General features: G+C 37.0%; 1 pseudogene; it reads left to right on the plus strand.

Moving 5' to 3' along the window:
- Positions 1–346: 346 nt before the first annotated feature.
- LOC122302177 lies at positions 347–8,890 on the plus strand (annotated as a pseudogene).
- The last annotated feature ends 13,579 nt before the right edge of the window (positions 8,891–22,469 follow it).

Genomic DNA, 22,469 nt, shown 5'->3' on the forward strand with positions numbered 1-22,469 from the left:
TTCCTTGTACTAGCTTGTTAATTTCTGGCACCTTGTTCACTGGTAACCCCATCTCTCTCTCTCTCTCTCTCTCTCTCTCTCTCTCTCTCTCTCTCTCTCTCTCTCTCTCTCTCTCTCTCTCTCTCTCTCTCTCTCTCTCTCTCTCTCTCTCTCTCTCTCTCTCTCTATATATATATATATATTTATATACATGTATATTTATATATGTAATATCTTGATATTGTTGCTCTAATGGTGCTTAAAACTCACTGCAGACACACCCTAGCCATTCTTTCAAAGTACGTACAAATTAAAGCTGAGTGCGGGCAGTTCGATCTAAGGAAAGAGATAATTATCAGGAGGAAGAATGTGGAGGCTGAAGATAGCAGAAGGTGAGAATGACCCTTACCTCTACAGTACAAACAACTTTGTGGGAAGGTAGATATGGGAGTTTGATCTAGAGGCTAGTACCCAGGAAGAGCGAGATGAGGTCGAAGAGGCTCGCCAAAATTTCTACAAGAATCAATATCAGGTCAAGCCTAACGAAGATCTTCTCTGGTGAATGCAGGTACGTACACTAATATTCTTCATAATTTTTTTGCTTCTTTTTTCATTTCAAGCGTGTTAATTAATGGTGCGCGCTTGGGTTTTGTGACGCAAAGATTAACATATTTAATGGTCGGTACGTATGAATTATAATCCTACCTGCATATTTGTTTTTGAAAAAGTGAATCTATTCATCATAACGAAGTTACAAATGTAACTTATTATTATAGGAAAATCCCGACTATAAGCCAACCTACGCATATGCTCTGAAAGTATCCCCACACACGGAGTAGTGGACATTGTCTTAACTTCTAAACTTCTCCGAAGAGAGAAAGCACTCTGTATAAAACAGAATGACCAGCCCTCCAATCTTCTAAGAAGGTGGATTAAGGGACATCACTGCTTTGGACACTAAGTCCAAAAGCATACTTCTAATTTATTACTAACAAAATAACATAAAAGCTACACTACCAAAACAACCAAACTCCAATGAAACCGAGCAGCAGCGAGGGCCCGGCGGCACACCCACCCCAGATGACGACATCAGAAGCCCAAGCACAGCACGAGTACCCAGCTCACGTGTGGACCACAGAACCTCCATCAGAGGTTGGTCGTACGTCCACTGGCCGTAACACCGACTGCCTTTCTCCACAGCACCAGCCCCGGGTTGTGTCCGGTCAAAAAAACCCCATCACCCGCTCAATTTACACCAAGAAATACAACACAAAGCCGAAAAAAACCCTGACTGACGGACGGACGAAACCCAGAAAAACAAATAAAATAGAAGGAATAAAAACAACACAAAAACAGTTGTGCGTGCAATGCAACCACTCTTAGAGGGGGTCTGACGGTCGTTCGATGACCCCCCGGAGGCTTAGGACCCAGAAAAGCCAAGTTTTGATCCGTCAAGTGGCTCCCCAGTGGTGCATGACAACCACGCTCTGGGTCTGTCAGAGACTCCGTCCCGCGTGTGTGGGCTATGCTCCGTCCCTTCTGGCGTCGCGTTTGGTGGTCTTGAAGATCGGCATCTGGCCAACGCTCTGGTGGGTTGCTTGTTGACAGTCGGCGGCTGGAAACGATCCCGCCGGAACTCCCCTCCTTTATTTACTTGAAAACACACAAAAACCCAAAAACAAAAAGAAAGCTAACACAAGATAGCAAAAGAGAGAAGAAGGGGAACGGGAGGGGGGGGAGGAGCCGAAGCTCCCACCCCCGTCGGCGATCTAGTCTATTAGGGTTTTATGGAGAGAGAACGGAGGGTTTTTTTAGATGAGATTTTTTGATTCCTAATCCTACCTGCATATTATATCTTAATTTCTTCATCCCCTTCTTATATATTCTTCTACTTTTTTTTTTCCTCGATCTATTCTATTGACTTCGTTAAAACTGGAACAGTCATTTCTATAGAGTCCAAAAGCACAATGAAGGCCAGCATGCATGGGGCTGTCAACTCTTATTAATTTGTTCACACGAGTTGGTAATTGAGTATATCTTAGGTTGATCTTTGTTTAATGTGAGATTCCCAACATAAAAAATGTATTGTGCCTGTGATCTTATGTCAATTGCAAAATAAAAAATTAAAATGTACAAACAGATGAGTTTAAAATTGTTGTGTCCGCCAGCAACGACCTTATGAATTGCTAAGAAACCTCTCTCTGTTGTATAAAATATTTTCAAGTATATTTTTACAATAACACAGGACCTCAATATATATTACACATTACAAACAAGAGGAATATTCCTCTGTAACAGGAATACAGCTAGCAGTGCAGGCCGGCTCAATAGGAATGGGAGCCTAAGGCTAAAATTTTTATTGGGGTCTTTTTTATTTTAAAAAGTAAAATTAAATAAAATTATTTTAATTTTTACATTATATTTTTATTTACAAATAATTCCAATCGTTGTCAAGTAAAGTTACTGTTTAAGATTTTATACTACATTTTCAACTAATAACCGACTTAATTTTTATTAGAAAATTTTTTATTTAAAGAAGATTTTATCAAATCTGGTTTAATAAGACGTGTTTTAGACTATTAGGGGCCATTTAGGAACACAACTACTTTTAGGTATTCTTAGATATTCTCAAATTCAAATTTTTCTCTCTCATTTCTCAAAACCAAACAAAACATATTAACTCAAACTATTTCACTACTATTTACATGTATTTTTAGTATATAAACAAGTCTTAAGCAATTATAATTATAATTGTCAATAAAGTTCTATAAATAATCTACACATTTGGAAAAAAATAGGCCCTTGCCTTTTCAAAGATCATACTAAATTTTTTATCAACACTCAAAAATTAGATTTTGCTATTTATAATTTTTACATTATATATTAAACTAATAATGACAAAAGAGAAGTGTATTATTAGAAGAATAATACTTGAAATAATTATTATGCAGGATTCTTTTAAAACTAATAATGACATAACATTTATTTAATACTTTTGATGTTATCTTATTGAATTAATTAATTTTTTAATCAAATATTTTTTCTTTTAAAAATTATACTTTAGACTTTTTTGAAAGGAGGCCTCTTCTTCCCCTAGGGCCTTAGGCAATTGCCTAATTCACCTTAGGGAAGAGCCGGCCTGTAGTAGTGTGTGGGTGCATTCATGGCCTTGCTATAATAGATGATTGCTTGAGGAGAGTTTGGGTGCAGACACTGCTGGTGAGGTTCTTGAGTGGGTTTGCATGAGGTGGTCCTGCGTAGCATGGTCCAGCATGTAATGGTTTGTCGTGTGCTTTTCACATGCATTGTGCATGAGTGAGTCTATTGTGTAGGACGTTGCATGGTTTGCATGGTCGGCACGTAGGTTTGGGTGGTGAGAAGAATTGTGAATAGTAGTAAAAAAAAGCAATGAAAAAGTAATAATAGAATATTGAATAGTAGTGAAAAATAATAAATAGTAATAAAAAGTAATGAATAGTAATAAAAAATAGGTAAAAAATAATAATAAAATAATAAATAGTAGTTAAGTATTATGAGAATACTTCATGTACTCTCAGTAACCAAATGTAAGTATGTGAGATTTAAGTAACTCAATCCTATGCCACCCTGTATTAACTATATCTAGGTTGGAATATAGAAAGCCTCTAGCGAGTGGGATCTGGATCGAGGAAACCACTTGGGGGTGGTTAAAAAACTCAAAAGAAAAAAGTAGAAACGTTATTGATCTATATTATTATTATTTTCTTATAATAATATAGTCCTTTTTTCTTTGTGAAAATGACTACAGTTTCTCAGAGAGAAAAACTTCCAACAAACAATCCCCCAAGAAAAGGTAGAGAATGGAGAGGAAATCACATATGAAAAGGCCACAACTGCATTGAGTAGGGCTGTCCATTTCTACTCGGCCTTGCAGGCAGTGATGGCCATTGGCCTGCTGAAAATGCTGGCCCATTGTTTTTTCTACCCCCCTTGGTGAGACACTCATCTCTATTGTCTTTTTTTTTTCTTTTTTTTTATCACCCTGATCACCACTTTATGAAGCTGGACCTACCATTTTAAAATATCAGTATGTATCTAGCATTATATTACTTGATCACTATAAAAAAAATATGACATTGGCTTGTATCTAGCATTAAAAAATATTTTACATAGAGTCTAATTTGTCAAATACGTACCACTAGACAATGGTATTAGGCATTTCTTCTAATGTCTATGTTGTTTTCATTCCAAAAAATTGCAGGTAATGTGTATGTACATTATAGGGATCTTAATACAGTGTTCCCTACTGAGCATCAAAAGGAAATCCTTCGATACATATACTGTCATTAGGTATAACATATTCTATGAAGCTTTACATATTAGGATTATATGTTTCTATAGAATTTTCTTTTTTCCTCTATCCCTGTTTTGTAACTTCTTTTCTGTTTCGAAGTTTAAATTAAGTCTGTTGCAAACATATGCATAACAGAGAATGAAGATGGTGGGTGGGGACTCCACATAGAAGGCCACAGTACCATGTTTTGCACCACTCTCAGCTATATATGTATGCATATACTTGGGGAAGGACCCGAGGTTGGTCAGGAGAATGCTTGTGCAAGAGCCCGAAAGTGGATCCTTGATCATGGTGGTGTTACTCACATTCCTTCTTGGGGAAAGACTTGGCTTTCAGTATGCATCTCCCCTTTGAACCAAATTCTTCAGAGTGGAAAATAGCAAGTTAAATCACCACTTATCTAAAAATTTTAAACTATAGATCACCACTTATCCAAATTCTTCGGAGTGGAAAATAGAAAGTTAAATCACCACTTATCCAAGAAGTTTACTCATCTGTTCACACATGTTGATTATTTTCATTTATGATTCCATGTATGTAGATACTTGGTGTGTTTGAGTGGATTGGAAGCAACCCGATGTTGCCGGAGTTTTGGATCCTTCCTTCATTTCTTCCGATGCACCCAAGTTTGTACATGTCTAGTTACAGCTTCATTAAACATCTATGAGTATCGCTACTATGCCGCTTGCATGTGACCTCTGCAAGTGATTGCTAGCGTAAAATCACTATTTTATTTTTATTCAATTTTTTTATTCATATTTTTTTTATTATTTTTAAATATTTTGAAAAAATAAAAAATATATCAATACATTAAAAATCACTTCTTTAATCATGAAGTAAAAAAATTAAATTAAATTGATGAGGGTTACAATGGAGTGGTACAATCAGGGCGGCACACTATCATTTCTTAACATCTATTGCTACAAATGTTTTACTTTCTTGTCTTCACAATATAGAAAACTTTCCTAATTCAACATTTCTATTTTACTCCTAAATGCAGCAAAAATGTGGTGCTACTGCCTATGTCATATCTATATGGGAAACGGTTCGTAGGCCCAATCACACCTCTCATTCTTCAATTGAGGGAAGAGCTCTAAAATGAGCCTTACAATGAGATTAACTGGAGGAGTGTGCGTCATCTATGTGCAAAGGTATGTTTTACCTTTATGGAAAATTATTAGGTACTCTGGGAGTATGGATGTTTTGGTACTCACATCCAATCAAAGGATGACATGCCATTAAAATTGCTTACATAGGTACTACTTTTTAATTACATTTCATTTTGTAATAGGTAGAGAGTATACCACGTGTCCATACCAGAGGACCACCTAAAAATTACTGTAGCTTCATTTATAGAAAAGAAGTAGAAGTTTCTCATATCTTTAAAATTCCATATTGTGCAACATTTATTCACATGACTTTTCAATTTATTTTAAACTTAAATGATTAAATTTATGGTCATTCAACATAAAAAAATGGATGACATACCTCAAGAGGAGCAAGGCTCTTGTTTTGAAATTTTTATGTGCTATAGATACTTTTAAAAATACTTCCGAACACATTCTTTAATCAGAGCAATACTATTACAGGAGGATATCTACTATCCCCATCCTTGGCTACAAGATCTGCTTTGGGATAGTCTATACCTGTTCACTGAGCCCCTTCTCACTCGTTGGCCTCTTAACAAGCTGGTTAGAGACAAGGCTTTTCAAGTCACAATGAAGCACATTCATTATGAAGATGATAACAGTCAATACATTACCATTGGATGTGTGGAAAAGGTAATGTGATTATACAATCAAGAACAAACAATGGAAAGCATCCATTTATTTAGGCTATACATATTACGGTACTCCTGATGCAATTTAAACTCAACAGTTGTTATGTATGCTTGCTTGTTGGGCTGAAGATCCAAATGAGGATTATTTCAAGAAGCATCTTGCCAGGATCCCAGATTACATATGGGTTGCTGAAGATGGAATCAAGATGTAGGTTCCTACAAATTTCCTTACCTAAATCTCTTTCCAGAGTTAGTTGTATAAATATATGCATTAAAACTGAGCATAACCCAATCTGTGGTCCTCTAGCTTTAAGTTTGTTAGTGCTGAGGGCCCTTGAATGAAAAAGAACTCATTGCTGATTTTGATATCTGCCGTTTGTATGTAGAGTTTTGGTAGTCAATAGTGGGATATTGGTTTTGCCATTCAAGCTTTGCTTGCAAGTAATCTTACTGATGAAATTGGACCAACACTTGCCAAAGGGCATGACTTCATAAAGAAATCTCAGGTTTTACTTTATATTCTTAAAGCATATCTCTACCATAATAGTCAAATATACAATTTTCTTTTAAAAAGAATAAATAGTACTAATTATTAGCTTTCCCCTTAAAATTGTAAAGGTCAAAGACAATCCTTCTGGAGACTTCAAAAGCATGTTTCGCCACATTTCTAAAGGATCATGGAGTTTCTCTGATCAAGATCATGGATGGCAAGTTTATGATTGCACGGCAAAAGGTAATTTGAAGGTAACTAACTAACTTTGTTCAAAGGATGATGATACACGTACAACTCTTTCAAAACTATTTTACTACTCACTTCAAATCAACTAATGTAATTGTGCCACATTTTTTAAAATATTTTCAATTTTACATAATTACTCTTCATTTTAAATAGTAAAACAATAGTAGACTAATTGTAAGTTTTCCTTGTTTGAATGTTCATATGAAGTTGAGTATTGCATTTAGTTTGTTCCTCATGAAGTTCTCTTCTGTATCACAGTGCTACCTTCTTTTCTCAATGATGCCACTAGAAATTGTTGGTGAGAAAATGGAACCTCAGCAATTTTACGATTCTGTAAATGTTACTCTCTCTGTAGGTGAGGATTAACATCCACTGGTGATGTGAATAATCTGTATTTCACTGTGTTCCTATAAATAGCTCATTCTATGGCTAAATGCAGAGTGAAAATGGTAGTTTATCTGCTTTGGAGCCAGCTAGAGCCCAAGAGTGGTTGGAAGTAAGCATCTCAAAATATTCAAGTCACCTGGAAATATTCCTTTGAAAATACTTTAGAACTTCTAGAGCTAATAAATCCAACCCTTATTAGTTTCTGCTTTTTCCTTAGCTGCTTAATCCTATAGAATTCTTTGCCGACATTGTGATTGAACATGAGTATGTTGAGTGCACTTCCGCAACAATCCAGGCTTTAGTTTCGTTTAAGAAGTTGTACCCTGGACATAGGAAGCAAGAGATTGATAATTGCATTAAAAATGCTACTCGGTTCCTTGAAGACATACAAATGCCCAATGGTTCTTGGTATGCTCCTACACTAGTTCATTAGATATGTTTCAATTGTTTATCTGTTCTTATGAACATCTTTTAGAGAGATCAATGACATGATTAAGCATTTCCTTAGGTATGGAAATTAGGGAGTTTGCTTCACATATGGTACATAGTTTGCACTCGAAGGGTTGGTTGCAGCTGACAAGACTTTTAACAACTGTCCAGCTATGCACAAAGGTGTTGATTTTCTACTCAAAGCACAATGAGATAATGGAGGTTGGGGAGAGAGCAATGTATCATGCCCAAACAAGGTAGATTTTTCAACACTTCTTGATCTAATCTTTTTAAAATTCCTATGCTGGATAATTTTATTTGAACAAGACCAAAAGATAAACTCTTCTTCTTGATTTCATAGGAATATGTTCCTCTCAAAGGAAACCGATCAAATTTGGTACATACTGCATGGGCCATGATGGGTCTTAGTCATGGTGGACAAGTTAGTGTATGGTTTACAAATTTAGCATTATATAACCTCTCCTTTCATTACACATGATTTTCTGACATATTGTGATCTTAAATTTGTGTTTGCAATAGGCTGAGAGAGATCCAACCCCCCCTTCACCGTGCAGCAAAGCTGATAATCAATTCTCAAGTGGAAGACGACGATTTTCCTCAGCAGCTATCTCTCTTTGGTTCAAATAAGAAAAAGAAAAAAATACTTCTAAATAAAAATGAAAATATATATGAAAATGGAAGTCCTTTTTGCACTACGAAACATAATTTAGCAAGATAAACAAGATAAGATGTCAAAGTAGCATTTTTAGTGGCATTACAAACGTTGTAATGCCACCAAAAATGCTACTTTGAAATCTTATTTTGACACCTCTTGTATTTTTTTTTAATTTGTTTTTTACTTAATAGTTAAGGAGGTGACTATTAGTGTATTTATTTATTTTATATATTTTTTAAAAATATTTTAAAATAATAAAAAACTATGAATAAAAAAGTTAGAAAAAAATGATTAGGTGATTTTAGTCTAGCGGTAACTTGGAGCGGTCAGCTCCAAGCAGTAGAGTAGCACAACTTTGAATTTTAGTACATAAAGAAAAAGGGAGGAAGGAAATGACTGGATTCAAAAGAAGATAATTAAATATATATCATCCTTGAATCTCAAGTTCAAAGCTTTCTTACCATTTATTACCCTTTTATGCAGGAAATCACTGGAGTCTTCAATAAGAACTGTATGTTACACTATGCAGCATACAGAAACATCTACCCATTGTGGGCTCTTGCATAATACTGCAAGCGTGTCCATTGCCATCAACAAGCCTTTAACTCCAGTTGTGAACTATATATCTATATATATATGCGTTAATTCTGTTACTATTTCCGTATCATTTACTTTTCTTTACTTTGGCAGTTGTGTTGATTTTTGTATAAAGTTTACAAAGGGGCAGCCACTTAAAATAAGGCAAAGGAGCTGTACACAATTGTATTACAGAACCATATAAAGTAGATGAAAAGTTCTTCCTTTGGCTATATATACACATATTTGCTCTTGAACTTTGCATCAGGTAAAAACGTGTTTGTATTAGGCTTGAACGGTTCTAGTGTTACTGCCTCAATTGTCTATCCATGACTTTTGGTATTGCTGTCTAAATTGTAGCTTCTTGTTTTTTTTTTTGCCTTCAACTCATATCTTGAAGTTGGTTTATAATAATTTCATATGGAATAATATTTGTATTCTAGAAATAACCATAATTCTCGATTTCAATATAAGTGGTTTGAATGTTTACCAACCAAATATAGTTTTGGTTGAAGAAGGAACCAAGGAAAACCTACCCGACAAGTTAACTAAAACAGTCACACTAGAGAAGTTGGAGTGGAGCTTTCCATCTTCGACAACTTCACAAACATTGTAGTTTACTACACAATGTTGCTATCCAAACATGTAAAGATTTAATGAATCAATTGAGACATGAAGTTCTGAGCAATGGCTTTAGAGGCTGTGATGAAAGATTATTTGATGGCTTTAGCGGCTGTGATGAAAGTGTAAATTCCAAGAAAGGCGGGATTGAAATGATGAAACTTTTGGTCTACATAATGCCATATATATCTCATCACGATTTGGAAAAGATATTTATATATTTTGACAAGAAAGATTATGAATGAAATTTATGATAAAATTGGGGATGCAAAGTTTTATATAATTATTGATGAAGCACATGACTATTCTTTTATGATTTGTTGACAAAGAATAATTTATTTCAGACTGCTTTTGTAACACCAAGCCCAAGCTAACTGCAAGTTCTATAAAAAAATTTTGGGTATGAATATATCACTTGAGATTTAATGAGTAATTTTGGAATAGGCTATGGGCCCAAAATTTATTTTGGCAGAGTATGGGTTTTAATGGGCTTGATAATTAGGTTAACATATTTTAGTGGGCCAAGTGGACACAAAATTTATTTCAGCAGAGTGTGGATTTCTTCAGGCTTGATAATTAGGTTAAAATATTTTAATGGGCCGAGTGGGAATTGGCCCAAAAAATTTATGGGATGAGTTGTATTATTTTTAAAGGTTGAATTGGGGCCCATAACTCATAGAAAAAGCCCAAACCTTGTATGCCCAAAACCCAAGCCTGTGAGAACACCAAGGATCAGGCTCCACACCATCCACATCTCCACGCCATGCATGTCTCCATCCCTCTAGGGTTCATGACATCAATGTGTATATAAATACCCTCATGATCTACATATTCATGCAAGCCTCATTTTTTCCAAGCTAGGGTTGTTGCACCTTTCCCATAGTCCACCAGTAAACCAAACCGAGCACAGTTGCCCCCTCACAACCTCAACCGCAGCATCAAGCTATCACCATTGAGAACTTCCTTCCCTATGTAAAGTCCAGCAACCCACTTCCAGCGGTTTCTCCACACCTCCTTCCACAACCGCAGATAACGCCAACCAGCCATGCCACCTTGCTGCTGCACCACCATGGGATAAACCATAGCCAAAACTCCTCCACAGAGCTGCCCTTGCAAAACCAGCCCACACCTAGCCTCCATCTCTCAACATAACATCTCTGAACGAAAACCACCCAATGTGTCAAGATCTCCCTCGCACGACAGAAGCCGCTAGGCCCACTGCCTTAAAACTCTGCCTTACACCACCATCACCCAAGCCACCATCGCACATCCAAGAGGCTCACCAAAACAGAGCAATTCCCCCATTGGAAGCACCCACGTACTCACTACAAGGAATTCAGTCTTTCCCATCGCAACAAATTAGCTGCAAAAACTACAAATTTCACTACAAATAATTTATTCTAATGAATTCATCTTCACTGTGGGTTGGTTACCAAAAATCCATTGCGATATCTTTTTACTAGTGATTTGCAATAATGAATACAAACGCCAGGAAAAATCACTTTAGTTGCTAATATCATCCTTGGGAAAGCTTATTTCCAGGGAATCTTTTTCGCCGCAAATGTATACAATTTCGCTTCAAAAAACATTTTGCCTATTTGTGACAATTCTTTAAATTGATTGGAACTGCTCATTTTTGGCAATTTTTAATCCCCAGAAATAGTCTTTACAAAATAATAAAAAAAAATACTATACAATGAGAAATTCAATTATAGTATAGTGAGAAAGTTTTCTCTCTGTACAATGAGAACTTTTCTCTTCATACTATTATGAGAAAGTTTGTCATCTGGGTGGTTGCGATGGGGTCTTGTAGAGAAGTTATCATTGATCAAAAGACATTCATGTTTAGGAAGGAAAATGTGAAGTGGTGGAGGATCATAGAGCGTAGTCGACACGTAGAGAAGTTCATCTCTTTTGATCATGAAGCCCTTTGTTGGTTGGTTTTAGTGGTGAAAGATTACATGGTTTCAGTGATCTCTTTTGAGTTTCTTAGTCGTAGAAAAGGGAACCTGGCACTTCTGGTATGGAAGGGTCAAAACCTCCATGGCAGGTTTCTTTCTCTTCTAGAGTTTGGCCACAGGAGGAAGAGAGGGTTGATAATGGTGCCGGAAGGATGGAAGGGGGAGGGTTGGAGGAATTTTAGTGATACCTTGAAGGAACTTGCCTCATCCTCTGGGGTGACTGAGGGGAATCAAGCTTGAGAAGGCTTGGGAGGGTGGGTACAGGTAGGGAGGTCGATGGAGCATGGCAGAGGAGGTGGTCCTCCATGGCTGCCTCCACCAGCATCTCAAGCAACTCCTCGGTCCTACAGCGACATCTTACTAGGGAAAAAGGTAACACCTCGAGCCACAAAGCCTACAAAGAAGGTAGGCCTGCCAGCTTCAAAAGGCCTTTCCATTTCAGACGAGGCACAACGCTGTATGGGGGGTGGCAAGGATGAGGGGGGTCTAAAAGAGGAATGGTTGATGCAGACGTTGGCTAAAATGGAGCGTCAAGTTGAAAGCCTCTGGGATTATATTATGTGGATGAAATGGTGCGTTAAAGGAAAGGATGTGATGTAGTTGGGCTTGGGCTTGGATCAAGGGATAGGGTCGGGAGATATAAGGGGCTGGGCCATCTATGGAGTATGGGCCAAAGGGTTTGGGCCCAAAAGCCTGGAGCTTAGATAATTGGGTTTCAGCCGATATCTCAGCCTCGGGACTTTGCAGCTCCTCCTTTGTGCTAAAATTGGTCTGACGAACCCAATCCCGACTTAGAACCTTCGAACGGCTGCTTCTAACCATCTTGGAGGGACGTTGTTGTCATCACATCACCAGGAGGTTGAGGTTGTTTATGAAGAGTGACGGGAGGATGGGGCTTTTTATGGGGTTGAGTTTGTAGGGGAACTTAGGGATATTTCGACGATGCCCAGTTTCCTAGAGACAGAGGTAACCAAGGACCTCATCCCTTGGGTAGGTGACCAGCCTCTCTTAGGGAGTTTAACAACAGTGGGTGTCTTAGGGAGTTTAACAGCAATGTTGTCTGCTGGGGCGCAGTCAAGGTGTAGGGAGGATGGGCTATCTGTAGGCTCGCAGATAGGTAATGGTGATACATAGCAATCATGCAGATAATCAGAGGGCTTTCTCATGGTGGCCTGTGAGATAGGGGCGATGAAAGTGAACCGGGTAGTCCCACTCCATTATATGCCATTCTACCAATTCCCACATATGTGGATTGGGTGCTGAAAAGGGTGGCGGAGTTGCAGGGGTTAGTGGGGATTTCTTGTGAAGGCTATTAAGAGCAATTTAAGGCCCTCTTAATTGCTATAGAAGCAGGTAGACCATTGGCACTGAAATCTGCAGCTGAAAAAGGTTGACTTGTTCTATTAAGTATGATAACAAGGAAAGTCATAGTGGGAGGGATAGGTTAAAGGGGCAGGGGAGTTGTTTATCTTATGCAGCTTAGAATCTTATCGTGGAACGTTAGGGGGATCAACAATGTTAACAAGTGACTACGCATTAGATCCCTCATTCCCAGTTGGAAAGTTGATATTGTATGTCTCTAAGCTGTGCTATGTTGATAGAAATATGTTCGAAGTCTATGGGGATGTTCTAGTGTGTTGGGTGCTTCAGGAGGGGTGTTGCTGATGTGGGATATGAGAGTGGTGGAGTTAGTAGAGGAATGTATTGGGAATTATTCTATGGTTGGATCTTTCAAGAATGTTGAGGATGAGTGGAGGTGGGCTGTTGCGGGTGTGTATTGCCCTAATGCAGTTCTAGAAATGAGTTCCTTGTGGGTGCAGTTGGCTGGTATGCATTATTTATGGGACTTACCCTAGGTTGTATGTGGGGACTTTAATGTTGTATGTTTCCCAAGCAGGAGGGAGAGGGCTACTTAGGGAGGGCGCTATTTATGGAAGAATTCTTGAAGCTGATTTTCGATCTAAAATTGATAGATCTCTCCTTGATTGGGGGGTGTTACACGTGGTCGAATGGTCAATGGGGGTCAAGGTTAGACAGGTTCCTAGTTTCTACTTCTTGGGAACCACATTATCTAGATCTAATCCAGAAGAGATTGTCATAGGTTTGCTCAATCCATTTTCCCATTTTATTAGAGAGTGGGGGCATTCACGGAGGTAGGCGATATTTCAAATTTGAGAATATGTGGTTGCATACAGCTGGTTTATGGAAAGGGTGAGGGATTGGTGGGCTTCTTATTCTTTTCATGGTACTCCCAGCTTTATTGTGGCTGGTAAATTCAAAGCCCTTAAGTTGGACTTGAAGAAGTGGAACATGGAGGTGTTTACACACACGGATAAGCAGAAAAGGCTTCTTTAGAATGAGCTGGATTCCCTAGAAGTTGGGGGGGGGGGGGGGGGGGGGGATAACAGAGAAGTCCATGGTGAGAAAGACTGAGGTGGTGGCTGAGTTAGAAAAGGTGGTGTTGTTGTAAGAAATTTCTTGGAGACAGAAATCTAGGATGACTTGGCTAAAGGAGCGTGACAAGTGCATTGAGTTCTTCCACAAAATGGCCAACTCCCACAAGCGTAACAATGTTATTGATGTGCTACATTCAGGTAATACGGTGCATCAATCCCCGAAGACTATACAGGGCCATATCGTGAGTTATTATGAAGATCTTCTCAAATGGTACTTTGGATGAGAGTTACTCTCTCTCTCTCTCTCTCTCTCTCTCTCTCTCTCCTTTTGAGAGGTAAACCCACTTCCATCCCCACAACCTTCTCTCTACCTTCTGTACAACTCCATCCCAAATGTCTTTTGCTTTAAAAGAAGTTCCCAAAGGGAGTATGAGGTATTTCATAGGAAGAGTAGCCACTTTGCATCCCAACAACTCGGCTAGGTGATTGATATTCGCTACCTTCCCTGGGACCAATTCTGACTTGCCCAAATTCACCTTAAGTCCTAAAATAGCTTCAAAATACAATAGAACAGCCATTAAAGCTTGAATATATTTTATTGAACTACGTATGACCTATAAACAAACTAGGCATATCTTTGTCAAGCAAGTATCTGTAGAATTTCTCACTTGTTTGCTTGAGTTGTACAACACTGATAGTTTCATTTAGACATTACAATAGAAGAAGTAGCCCACTCCATAGATGTTGAATACCCATGGGTTGGTCGGCCTATCCTAGCCATTTTTCTTGAGGCGGCTCAATCATTCCTATTTTTCCTTTTAATTTAAAGTACCTGTAAATTAGTTGGTTCTTCCTTTCCTCTTGAAAATATGCAAACATAGTTGACCTTATTATTTTCTTGTTTCGGCATGAATGTGATGGCTGTTGTTAACTCATTTTACTTATATTTTATTATTTTTTATTGTAGTTAATATAAATCCAAAATCTCATTATCTGTTTTGTGCACTTGTTTCTCACAGGATTGAACCAAGGTATCAAGAAATACAGAGCAAAAATATTTCAGAAGCTATCAATAATGGAATCAAAGTTGAACCATGAAGAAATAATTTCACTTGTAAATTTACATTCCATTGTGACATGTTGGATGGTATTGTATAAAACTTAAGACTAAAAAGTATTGAATTTCAAATATGTACATTGAGATAATTTGAATGATGTTGACAAGCAAATATAAATTTCTCCAAATTTAACATTTTTTTAATTATTAGTAAGCAATTAACAGTCATAAAAGAAATAAACATCACGAAAAAAATAACCACACACTAGGAATAAATTTTGTTGGTTCCAAAACGCTAGAAAATTATTCTGGAAAATGCAAGGCTATTTGCGGCAAAAAAAGAGTATTATGGCGGCTAATCATCGCCAGAAATTAAAAGAGCAAATTTTGCCACACTTTTTGCAACAAAATTTTATCAAATTAGTGGCTATTATTTTCACCGGAAATAATGGATATTTTCTGTCAAATTCGTCGAAAAAACTTTTACTTGGGCTCTTTAGAAGCGGCAATTCCAGCGATTTCCTATAGTATTTTCGGCGAATTGTATCACCGAAAATAAGCTTATTTCCTGTAGTGGTACTCATGTGCTATATTATACAAGTAACAACGTGCCTTCAAATTTTCTAGCATCTGAAACGGGATTGAAAATATTTTCTCATTAACTTAAAATATAAATATGTAGCACCACGTATTAGTGTTGTGTCAAGACTAGGGCCATCTGTAACTTTTTGTTCATAACTTAATTTAAATATTAATTTAAAATATTTTAATTTCTTACTCATTAAAATTGTAAAGGACGTGTCCCACCACATAACGTAGCCGTTCACCTACAAAGTATTAACTTGCGACGGCGTTGTATGCCTGCAACCACTCCGATGCCTAAGTCAGTGAAGAAAGTATATAATCACTCAAAGTATATCATTAGAAGTAGTCTAGGGTTACCTGGTATCCATATATATATATATATATATATATTTTGGCGTTAGGCTAAGTTGAATCAATACTGCAGTTAGATCATGCTCATGTAATACTTATCTCACGTGATGCTTATCAACTTAGATTAACCCTAAATAATAGGAGTAACCATAAACGCTATTCTGAACTCTTATCCTTCCAAATGAAGTGAAATACAGAACCTTGCTAGGACTTGAACCCCCAGTTTGCGCCACGTGACTACTATAATTCCTTGTCGGGCTGAAGTACTAAACTGACCCTCCAGTTATCCCGCTAATTCCCTTCGCCCCTAGGCATGAGGAATTTCTTTCTTTCCTTTACTTTAGCAAATCTATCCTTACAATTTTATACAAACCAATTTTCAGAACACGAACTCGCATTTCTTTGTGAGCAACTTGGGTTGGGCTTTCCAGGCATTTTAAATTCTCACAAGCCCATTCTTGCATTGAATTGGATGGGCCGCCTTACCTATCAAACCGTCAAGTGACCTCGCTATCCTATCATATTTTTTGTCCCTCCATTTCCAGCCTCCAAGAATGGAGGGCACTGATGATTTACTTCTGACGTGGCGACGATTACTAGGTTGAATGCACCGGTTCCGATTCCGCCCCATTCTTTTGTACATCAGGTCCTGATGCTCACAACAATATGCCTTATCAGCTAAATATGTAAGATAAAAATGAAACAAAAGAGATAACTCCAAATGGGAAAGATCTCCTCTACAGACGTGGGGGGCTTGCTTTTTTCACTTCTTGATGATGTGCGATTTCATTTATTTCCATCCAAGCACCTTCGTAGGCCATTCGACCGCATGCACCATATATTGACTTCCAGCCTTTACAAAAAATTGCATTAACATTTAGTTCAACAACTAATTATATTGCAAAATCATATATCGATTGGTGTTCGATCTCTAATTGGAAAGACCTTTCAAATTGTTTTAAAAAAATTACAATTTTCATTAAAAGTACTTATTTGGGACGAAAATTAAATTTTTTTCTCAAAACATGGAAGCAGTTTTTTATTCCTTCAAATAGAGAAATATCTATTCTAACTAGACTTTATGGGATGAAATATAGTCTTTAAAAAAAATCATTCTAACATTCAAAAAAATATTTTAATTACCCTTCGAATGGTTATATAAATGTTAGAATAAAAATCGTGTCAAGAAAGTATACACAATTGTGCTGGGGAAAGATAAAAACCGTTTGAACGAGATATTTAATCATTCGAATTACAATTTTGGTGGGAACTTATAAATAAATCTAGCAGGGATGTTGCTATATTGTTCGATTGAACCCATACAAGTTCGACCAATCTTTTAATTCATGTTCAAATGTTGACATAACTGTTCAAATAATAGTCGTGGTAGGAATATATACATAATTGTGCACGGTGAAAGTTAGGACTCGTTCGAACACTATATTTAATCATTCGAACAAATTGTTTGGTGGGAAGTTATTTATAAATCTGACGGGGCTGATTGCTATATAGTTTGAACGGTAATATTATGTTAGAATGGAGTTATAAACTATTTGAATGCTTATAATAGGCATTCGAACGGTACCGTAGACAATCGAAATAAGCTTAATTTTAGAATTTACAGAAAGGCATTCAAATATTTTAAAATAAATATTATTTGAGTTTATAAATTATCATTTTCAAAAGATAAACAATTTACCTATACAGATTTATTATTATTTATGTTAAATTAAAATATATCATATTCCTATGAATTTTATATAATTAATTAATAACTTTTATTATGGTAAATAAAAATTCACAATTAAAGAAACATTATCTTGGAGTGTATTTTTTGTACTATAATAAACTGGCAAGTAAAATAAGAAAATTGATTTTTGATAAGAAACAAACTAGCTATATATAACAAATAAAAACGATATCTATTACTATATATAAAAGCTGAGTTATGTATTGCTTATGTGTCATTAAAGGCAAGTTTTTCGGTTATGTAAAATACATGGGCCATAGGCCCATAGCTTTTGCAATTTCAGACTAGACGTATCCAACTCATTGTTTTTGGTATCGTACCGTACAGGTCGGTACGGCGGGTACATTCCATACTGATTATTAAGTCGGTACAGGTATGATACCTATTTTATACCGGTTAAAATATCGACCGTACCGGCCTGTACCAGCCTTCGTACAGGGCGGTATTTCAACTTTTATCTTTTTTTTTTCATTTTTTAAGTTATAATCTCATTTTTTACTCCTAATTCATACCAGACTATTTATAATTTATATATACATATGTATTCATATATAGATTATTATTTTGAAATATAATTTATTTATATATCGACTATCCCAAAACAGTATACGAAACGGTACCGATATCGAAATATTTAGTTTCAGTGTCTTGACCGATATAACATCCGGTACGGTATTCAAAACATTGGTCCAACTGCTTTCTACAAATTCAAGAATTGCATTCCTTAGTTCATTCGGTTTTATCGCGTTGGTTCATCTACAAATTGGTTATTTCAAGACCGTTCATGCAAGGTGGAAGGAAAACGTCAAGCGGTGCAATACTGCAATTCCAAGTCTCTTCTGTGGCATTCGGTGTAAAGTCCCTACTCCCAAACATCAGTGTAATGAACACTTTTAGACCAGAAAAATCGGGATTATAAAAAAAAGGGATCAAAGCTGACTCCAAACATCAATCGGTGTAAGTGTAAAGTCACTACTTTCAAACATCAACCGTATCCAACTCTTTTCATTGAATTGTTTCTTGGAATCCACCGAAATGGTGCAATATGCCACCGCTTATATATGTTTACTTGCTTTAAAAATAAAGCTTTCACAAACGTAGAGGCAGTGCATGGAAGGTATCGGCATGGCTTATAAAGCGAGGGTGGCGGATTTGGTGGCGGCACTTTTTGTGCATTGTGGTGGCGACGTGGTGGTGGATGGTGGTTTGGAGTGGTTGGGTTGTGGCTGACTTTAGGAAAAAAAATGCTTTGTTTCGGTGGGCGAAAAACAGAGCCTTCAACTTGGAGTGGTTTTTGGTTGCCGCCCCTAGTCACGGCCAGCCAACTCTCTACCTGACGGTGAGTTTTCTCTTCCCGTGACACCGTCATCTCTCTGTCGGTGTGTTCTCTCTCTCATGGCTTCGACCAGTGGCACGGCCATGCCCACGTCCAAAACATTACCCTGTTTCAGACACCAAAAACAGAACACATGCTCGCCACAAGCGTGAGCCATGCCTCGCCATAGTTAGACCACGACTCCGACGCCACTTAGCACCGCCCCCAGTCACGGCCAGCCACCTCTCTACCTGACGGTGAGTTTTCCCTTCCCGTGAAACCGTCATCTCTCTGTCCGTGTGTTCTCTCTCTCTCTCTCTCTCTCTCTCTCTCTCTCTCTCTCTCTCTCTCTCAATGTTCTTCCATCTCATTGACCACCCACGACTATCGCGTAGCCCCTGGCTCCTCCGCACGCAACCACCTCTCTTGGTCAGCTGGAAGATTTTCTCCCTGGTCAGATGGTGTTTATATCCTCTGTAAGCCTACCATTTTCCCTCGATTGTTTTCATGTTCAGTTTTTCAAAAGTGTATAGAATTTGACCTTTAATTACTAAAATACCGTTGAGTTTACGTTGGCCTATTGTTCTTTTATTTATTATTTTTTTAAGCTCTTCTGGCTTTGTTTTAAATGCAAAATTTCTAAAGAGAATAACTGACGTTTTAATTTTATTATTTTTAATTTGGTTATATTTAATATTTTTTTAAAAACTATGCATATTCTTAGTCGGATAAATATATTAGTCTGTAATTTTGTTCCAGATAATTCAAAGGTTTTAATAATATTACTTAGTATTAATCCAGAAAAAATATTAATTGAACAATCATGTCTCATATTAATTATCTATTTTACATTGTTTTAAATTGAACAACCATATATATATATATATATTACATTTTTAATATTGTAAATTGACCATAAAATATGTCTTGGTAAAGTAAACTCTTTTATATATGCATGTTCCATTTTATTTATTGGTATATATTTTATCAATAGTTGTTGAACTATTTAATTATAAAATTCAGTATAAATAACTGTCCGCGCATTGCGCCGATTATAGGCTCATATTAATTAAATCGAAAACGTTCAATACAAAATAAAAAGTCAAATAAAAATTAAAATTATTGTGTAAGATTATCTAGGTCCTCCTAGATGACAACAATGCGTCCATCAATCTCTTACAGTCAAACCATGATGGGCATAGTGATTCTCTCCATCTACTAAATCAAAAGTATATGATGCTCCTCGAGCAGGGATAGTATCTCCATGGTAGTAGCCATTGCAGCTTGTCTATCAACACTGGCATCAGTAAAAGCTGGATCACGCTCTGTGCTATTGCTGAAGTGATTCCCCAAGTGACCCTCACTCTTGCTGAAGGTGGTATTGTTAAGGGGACTGATCTATCATTGCCTTCGCCCTGTTATAAGCACATTAACCCACAATTGGACTAGGAAGTTAGAGATCATCAATATATATGGTAGACTACCTTCACTCAAATAACATGACTCAGATCGAATGCAAATGAGGAAGTATAAAGACAGATCAATCAGGTCTCCTCGTGCTATCTGTAACATAAATATGGAGGATCTTGCAAGAGGAGGGTAGCTTACTGCACCAAATTTACAAGGCAAGGTATTTTCCTAAGGTCTATTTCTTTAATGCTTCTCTTGGAAAAAATCCCTCTTATGCATAGAGCGGCATATGGGAAGCCAACCATTTACTAATAAAGGGTGGTAGATGGTGTATTAGGAATGGGCATAATGTTAGAATTTGGAAGGACTTGTGGGTTCTTGGTCATCAATGCTTACTAAATGATACTGTTAATGCAGAATATGTTTCTATGGAGGCAAGAGTAGGTGATCTAGTAGATGATAATACAAGGTCGTGGGACTTAAATAGAATCAAAGCTATATTCAATCCAAAGTTAGATGTTGAAATATTAAAAATTGCCCCAAGTCCAAGTGGTGAGGCAGATAAGTGGATATGGGAAAGGAAAGAAGTGGCAGATTCAGTGTGAAGAGTGCTTATTGATTCTTCAAGGCCTACAAAGATGCAAGTATGGGTGAATCATCAAATGCAAATTTTCATAATACTTTATGCTACTGCCTATGGCAGCTGAATATCCCAAATAAAGTGAAGGTTTTTGTATGGAGGGCTTGTAAGGAAGGACTGCCAACTATGGAAAACTTGGGGAGAAAAAAGATTGATGTGGAGGAAAAATGTATTTTCTATAATGATAATATAGAGAATTTGCAGCATTCCCATTTACAATGTCATAGCATTCAAGATTGCTGGTCTTAACATCTGCCTATGATTCTGAACATGGATTAGTCCTTGTCTTTAAAGGATGTAACACTAATTGTTAAGAAAATGGCATAGTTGATGATTTTACTACATTTGTTCTTATTGCTTGGGGTCTTTGGTTCAGAAGAAACAAGATGCTACACAAGAAAGAGTGGTTGAATTTGTGTCTTCACTAAACAAGCTCCCTAAGTTCTGTAGACAACAACAGAATCTTGAAAATTAGAAAATTTTTCAATGGCTTCCACCTTTAGCTAGTGCATACAAATTGAATGTGGATGGTGTGACTAGAAGAAGGTTGATGTAGGGATCATAATATGTTTTTAAAGTAACACAATTATAATATTTTAATGAGTTCTAAAAATATTATAATTGTGGATAATTACTTAAATTAAATATTTTAGTTGTTTTAAAATATTAAGAGATTTAATTTTACGTTGAAAACTCTAATATTAATTTAAATAATTTTATTCTCTTTGAGTAATTAACAATACTTTATCATTTTAACTAATGATGAAGAAATATTATTTTATAAACTTTAGTTTATAAAATAATATTATATCTTTATTCATCTTAGTATTTTATTTAAGTGTTTTATTTTAATAAAACAGTTACGCTTTTTCAAATCAATGTTTAAATTTATCATTAGATCATTTTGAGGATGCCGAAGTGAAAGACTTAGATTAAATACCCAAGCCCCTCTCTTTTCCTCATCACTTTTTCTCTTCCCTTTTTCTCTCCTCTTTCTTCTCTCTCTCCCATGCAAGTCCAGCCCATGCTTTGTTCTTCTCCACCGGGCGTGAGCTTTAGCTCTTCCAGCCGGTGCCACCTCTAGCTACTGTGCCCCACCTCCATCTCCGACATGATCCTCCCTCACCGGCAACCACTACCTCACTGATGGTGAGCTATATCGACAGCCACCTCTCCCTCTTTCTCCCTCCAAGCAAATGGGTTTTACACCCATTTTCTCCTCCTTGACCCACCATACATGGCTGAAACAACCATCAAGCACCACCAATGGATCCACCACATCATGGGCTTCCTCCCCATGTCCCTCCTTTCTCCCTAACTCTCTCTCTCTTTCTCCGATGGGTCTTCACTCACACACGTATGGTTGCACCACCGTACACTGCTACCCACGATGTTTCACCACCACCACTTTGTTTCTCTCGTCACCACAACCTTCCCCAATAAATTCCATGCCCAACCGAGCTTTGTACAGCTCTCACTCTCTC

Source organism: Carya illinoinensis, chromosome 1 (genome assembly GCF_018687715.1).
Source record: "Carya illinoinensis cultivar Pawnee chromosome 1, C.illinoinensisPawnee_v1, whole genome shotgun sequence".
Lineage (NCBI taxonomy): Eukaryota > Viridiplantae > Streptophyta > Magnoliopsida > Fagales > Juglandaceae > Carya > Carya illinoinensis.